The sequence below is a fragment of the Elephantulus edwardii genome, unplaced genomic scaffold (genome assembly GCF_000299155.1).
Source record: "Elephantulus edwardii isolate Elephantulus edwardi_28Jun2011 unplaced genomic scaffold, EleEdw1.0 scaffold00249, whole genome shotgun sequence".
NCBI classification, from domain to species: Eukaryota; Metazoa; Chordata; class Mammalia; order Macroscelidea; family Macroscelididae; genus Elephantulus; species Elephantulus edwardii.
Genome location: NW_006399999.1, coordinates 2,269,913 through 2,275,326, shown reverse-complemented (window position 1 = coordinate 2,275,326; position 5,414 = coordinate 2,269,913). Strand labels below are relative to the sequence as shown.

General features: G+C 39.7%; 1 pseudogene; it reads right to left on the bottom strand.

Moving 5' to 3' along the window:
• Positions 1 to 2,024: 2,024 nt before the first annotated feature.
• Positions 2,025 to 5,050, bottom strand: LOC102848764 (annotated as a pseudogene).
• Positions 5,051 to 5,414: the final 364 nt, after the last annotated feature.

Here is a 5,414-nt window from a genome sequence, read left to right as displayed (position 1 = left end):
GAGGGACTGGTCCTTGGAGAGGGAGATCATGTTTGGGAGAGTGGAGGGACGGCGCAGGAGAGGAAGTCCCTCGATGAGATGGATCGATTCTGTGACTGGAGTGGTGGGAATGAGTGTGTTTGAGACAGCAAGGTTGGCACAGGATAGAATCACGTTTAGGGCTCTTGTACATAGGATTGCTATGAGTTGCAAGTGACTCAATGGCACATAATAACAACAATTCCCTTATGTGACATGTCATTATCAAATATTTTACCCCATTCTGTAGCTTCTCTTTTCTCCCTGTTTGAGAAGTTTTTGGATGTGCATAGGGACTTGATTCTTAGAAGGTCCTATTCATCTATTTTATCTTCTCCTGGTTGTAGGCTTTTCAGGATGCTTGGAAGACTTTTTATTTTGTGGATTAGTACTTCTAGGGTTCTTCCAAGCTTTTTTCTGATGAAGTTTATATTCCTTGGCTTTAGTCCTAGGTCCTTGATCCACTTTGAGTTGCTTTTTGTGTATGGCGTGAGGTGTGTCTATTGAGTTTTCTGCAAGTGGTTTTCCAATTTTGCCAACACCATTTGTTAAAAAAGACTGTCGTTTCCTCATTTAACTGATTTCATCTCCTTGTAAAAAATCAGTTGACCATAGGCAGATGGGTTGATTTCTGGGTTCTCAAATCTATTCCATTGATCTATATATCTGTTATTGTAACAGAACCACACTGTCTTGACCACCATGGCAGTGTAGTAGGATTTGAAATCAGGGAGTGAGATGCATCCTATCTTGTTTTTCTTCCCCCTTCCCCAGAAAATTATTTTATTAAGAGAACAGATCAGTTTATGCGTCCAGGATTTGTCAACAGCAGACTGAATCCAAGTCTATTTGACCATCTTCTCATAACCTAGTTTTGATGGAAAACCAGCTTAAAGTCTAAACAAGATTACCAATTCTTCATTTTATTGCTTTTATTTCTCCTTCTTGTTATATACCATCAAATAGGATCTGACTGGCACAGGAGATTATTGTCCCTTCCTCTTCAGTGGAGCATCTGGTGGATTAAAACTGCATGCCTTCAGGATTGCAGTGTGCATTTTATTAGTTTTTTATATACAAAATATCATCATGACAATTTAGCCTATGTCTCCAAAAGGCACATATCCTCCAACATGATAATTAAAGCTTGCATTCTTGCAATCACTACTTGTTTACTGAAATCCTGCGTCTCTGAAAAGCATGCTTTTTAGGTAAGCAGGTCCCGATACTATAGTGAATCTGTCATATTCCCAGGAATTTGGAAAATAGTTCAAATTTGGTGAAAAGTCAAGGACCTAGAAAATCACTTATTGTCTGAGAACACATTTGAAAACTGTGCTTTTATTAAAAACTCTTCGAGGCCTATCCTAGACTTCACATACTAGTGCACGCTATTTGGGCAAGGAGTGATTTGAACAAAGTGAGGAAAGCTTTCAAAGGTAAGAACTCTCTCGCTTCTGAGAGAATTCATTTCAAGACATTTGAGATTACTTCTCTCAATTTCCTTCCCTATGTCTTCTACCTCAGAATGCTAGCCAAGATATCAGTTTCTCCTGAGAGAACACATTTCTCGCTGCTTCTCAAGCAATGAGCCCGCACAAATGAAGGGAAGAGCAGACACTAAGTTTAATGCAGGTAAAGAAATTCTTCAACCACAAGTTTTCAAATGAAACCTAGAGATCTGGCATGTCCATAATATATGCAGAAACAAATAATATTTTAATAAAAACCCAAAACCAAATAATACACATCCAGACAGAAGCAATGCATTTTCTCCTTATTCATTTAGCAAATATACAGAAAAGCAATGAAAAAAATTAGGTTTTATGTCAGCACAGGTCCTTGTACTCAAGGGCATGCATCAGAATTACCTGTGGTGGTTTTAAAAAAGTATTTTAGCTTGGGCCTTGGTACTAGAAAGTATTTGTGAGGATCTAGTGCGAGTCTTTTTTTTTTTTTTTAAGCTCCACATATCTGTGGCGTTTCCTCTGGCTGAGACAGTGATTTTAGGTCGACTGCGGCATTTTGGGGCTTTTAGGCCATTGTTTAGGAGCCTGGGGCATTTTCTGGGCCAATTTGCTTAAAGTGGCAAAGAACTTGGGCTTGGGCTTTTTCGGGGTCTGTCTCGGGTCTTTCTTTCCCAGTGGGGAATTCCGCTCTTTCTCTGCCTCTTCTTTGACTCTCGGCTTTTCTCTGGGGTCCCCGGCTCTGCAGGGTTAGGGGTATCTGGAGCTGGTGAGGCCTTTCTCTTTTTCCCATGAGGAGTGCTAGTAGTAGGAGTCTTTTGTCGAGACTTCTTAAGTGCAACAGCTTTTTGCTTCTTTGCATTTTTTTCCCTTACCAGGTGTTTTTTTAATCAGCACCAGCAATGGGATCTCATCTTCAGATTCATCTGCTTTCAGCTTGGCTTTCACACTGTGACTCTCTTCTTTCTCTCCAGGAGTCTCTCCCTTCTGGGGCTTGGACATCTTCACTAGAACCCCACTGGCTTTGGCTGCTCCCTGCTCTTCTGTGAAGGCCTTATTTTTAGCCTTTGTCTGTTGCTTTTCTCTTTTCCTCTCCTTCTTCAGGGATTGTTTCTTTCTATCTTTGCTTCTCCTCTTTCTTCTTGTGGCCAGGAGTAAGCACTCTCTTCTCCTTCAAAGAGCTGATACATGAAGAGAAGATTGGAAGGGCAACAGATCTTTCCGTTTTCAATTATAAGAGTTTCACACACCCTACTCTGGCAAATTTTCTGAAATTCCCGTTTTGAGAGCAACAGCATTCTCAACAAGCTGCTGGATCTTCATTCAGATGTGGCCAACATGGATAGCACTGTAAAAGCCACTTTTAGAGATATTTAAGATTGTTCCGCCAATGCATCTATTGATCTCTTTTGCTAAATCCTTGGCCAGGAGGTTTACACTTACTGGTACTTTCTTTCTGAGACAGAAATGCTTTCTGATAATTGAAGGTAAAAGCCTCCTAAGTTTTGCATCAGTAAGGAAGAAGTCAAAACTACCCAACAGGTGAAGGGCTTATATTCATTTTTTAAAGTTTTGAGAGAGATAATCTGAGAAACGGTTTTAACTTTATGCTTGTTCAAAAGATCCCTATAGAAATGGTCTGTCTTCTCAGCAGTTAAATTGGGCTCATCCTAGATAAATAAACAGATTACTGACAAGTCGGATCAGATAGCATGAGGCAAGGACAATCTGGCCCTCAATTCTGTCTTTGTAATTTTCCATAGTACCACCATTAAAAAGAAATTTTCCTTTTCATTCAAAAGCACTTCATTAGCTTTTTTCCTAGACTGTTCATGTGCCAACAGAGCTTTCACTGCTTTTATAACCTGTATTTTGTTCAGCTCCACCCTCGACTCTGCTTCAGCTGCGGCCACTGGAGTCGAAGGCAAGGCCAACGCTGCTCCTTGTTTCTCTTTTTAAGGAGTATTTTGCTTATTTGGGGTCTCTTTCCATTCCAAATAAATTTAGACATTGCCTATTCCATCTCGTTGAAGAATGGAATCGGTATTTGTGTTGGGATTGCATTGAATATGTAGATTGCCTTTGGTAGTAGTGTCATTTTCACAATATTGAGTCTTCCTATCTATTTCTTCAGGTTCCTTTTTGTTTCTTGTGGTAATGTTTTATAATTTTCTTTGAATAGATCCTTTGTGCTTCTGGTTAGATTTACTCCCAAGTATTTAACCTTGTGATTGCATATTGTGAAAGGTATTCTCGTTCTTCTCTCCAGCTCTGTATTCTCCTTGTCACTAGAGAAATCCAATTGATTATAGTATGTTCATCTTCTTTCCTGCCATGTTGCTGAATTAGTAAACTACCTTCTCTTTGCCAATTTAGATACCTCTTATTTCCTTCTCTTGTCTTATTTCTATTGCTAAGACTTCCAATACAACGTGAATGGAGAGGTGATAGCAGGCCTCCTTGCCTAGTTACTGTTCTCAAAGGGAATGCCTTTAATCTCTCTCCATTGAGAACAATGTCGGCTCACGGGTTTGCATATATACTTTTTACTATGTTGAGGAATTTCCTTCTATTCCTATTTTGTTGAGTGTTTTAATCAAGGAAAGACTGTTGGATTTTGTCAAAGGCCTTTTCTGCATTAATTGATAGGATCATGTGGATCTTGTTCTTTGCTAATGTGATAAATTACACTGACTGTTTTTCTTATGTTGAACCATCATCCTTGTATACCTGTTATGAATCCCACTTGGTCATGGTAAATTATTTTTTATGTATCCCTGGATTCTATTGGCCCAGATTTTATACAAGATTTTTGCATCTATGTTCATAAGAGAGATTGGTCTACAGTATTATATTTTGGTTGTGTCTTTACCTGGCTTTGGTATCAAGGATATATTTGCTTCATAGAATGAGTCTGGGAGAATTCCATCCTTTTCTATTTTCTGAAATAGTTTATGTAGAATTGGTGACAGTTCTTCTCTGAATGTTTGATAAAATTCACTTGTAAAACCATCTGGTCCAAGGCTTTTTTTGGTTGGAAGTTGTTGTATTACCTTTTCAATTTCTTCTTTTCTAATGAGTGCATTCAAGTGCTCAGTTTTGGTTTGTGTAAGTTTAGGTGGTTGTTCTTGTTGTTAAGTGCCGTCGAGTCACAAGTGATTCATAGCGACCCTATGAAGGAGAGTCTTCAACGCTTGGGTGTCTCTCATCCTCTCTCCAGGTTCATGGGGTTTCCAGAGGCAAGCTATTACGGAAGTGGATGCCACTCCTCCTTCCAAGCTTGTATTAATTGGGGAGCTCCACCCGACTCTGTCCACATTGGGTAACTAGCCATTAGCACATTTGACACACATCAGTGTCACAGTGTTCGGCCTCACAGCAACCACAAGTTTCCGCTGTACGGCAACTTGTGGACCAGAGCTATACAACCTAGAGGAATGTCTGAACAAAAACAAAGAAAGACTGGCCAGAGGGATGCAGTCCCGAGGGCCCTTCAGGGACTCACCAACCCTGCATGGCCAAATGCTGGCAAAGTCCTTCTGCCAGACCCCCAGTTCATCTGACATGTCTGCTCTGCCGACCACTTCAAGGGGCCCAAAGAACACCAAAATTGCCCTGAACATTCAAACATGCCATGCCTCAAGGAACCAGAGTCCGGATTCAGCTGACATTAAATCTCCCAGTTTAGGTAGATTATTAATTTGCAAGTAGCTGTCCATTTCCTCTAGGTTTTCATATAAGTTTGAATATAGCTTTTCATAATATTCCAATGTTAGCCTTTTTATTTTAGTTGGTTCTGTTGTGACATTACCCATTTCTTCTTTTATTTGGATTATTTGTGTCTTTTCCTTTGTTAATTTTGCTAGTGGTTAGTCGATTTTACTGAACTTTCAAAAAGAACCAACTCCTACTTTTGTTCATGGTATCAAT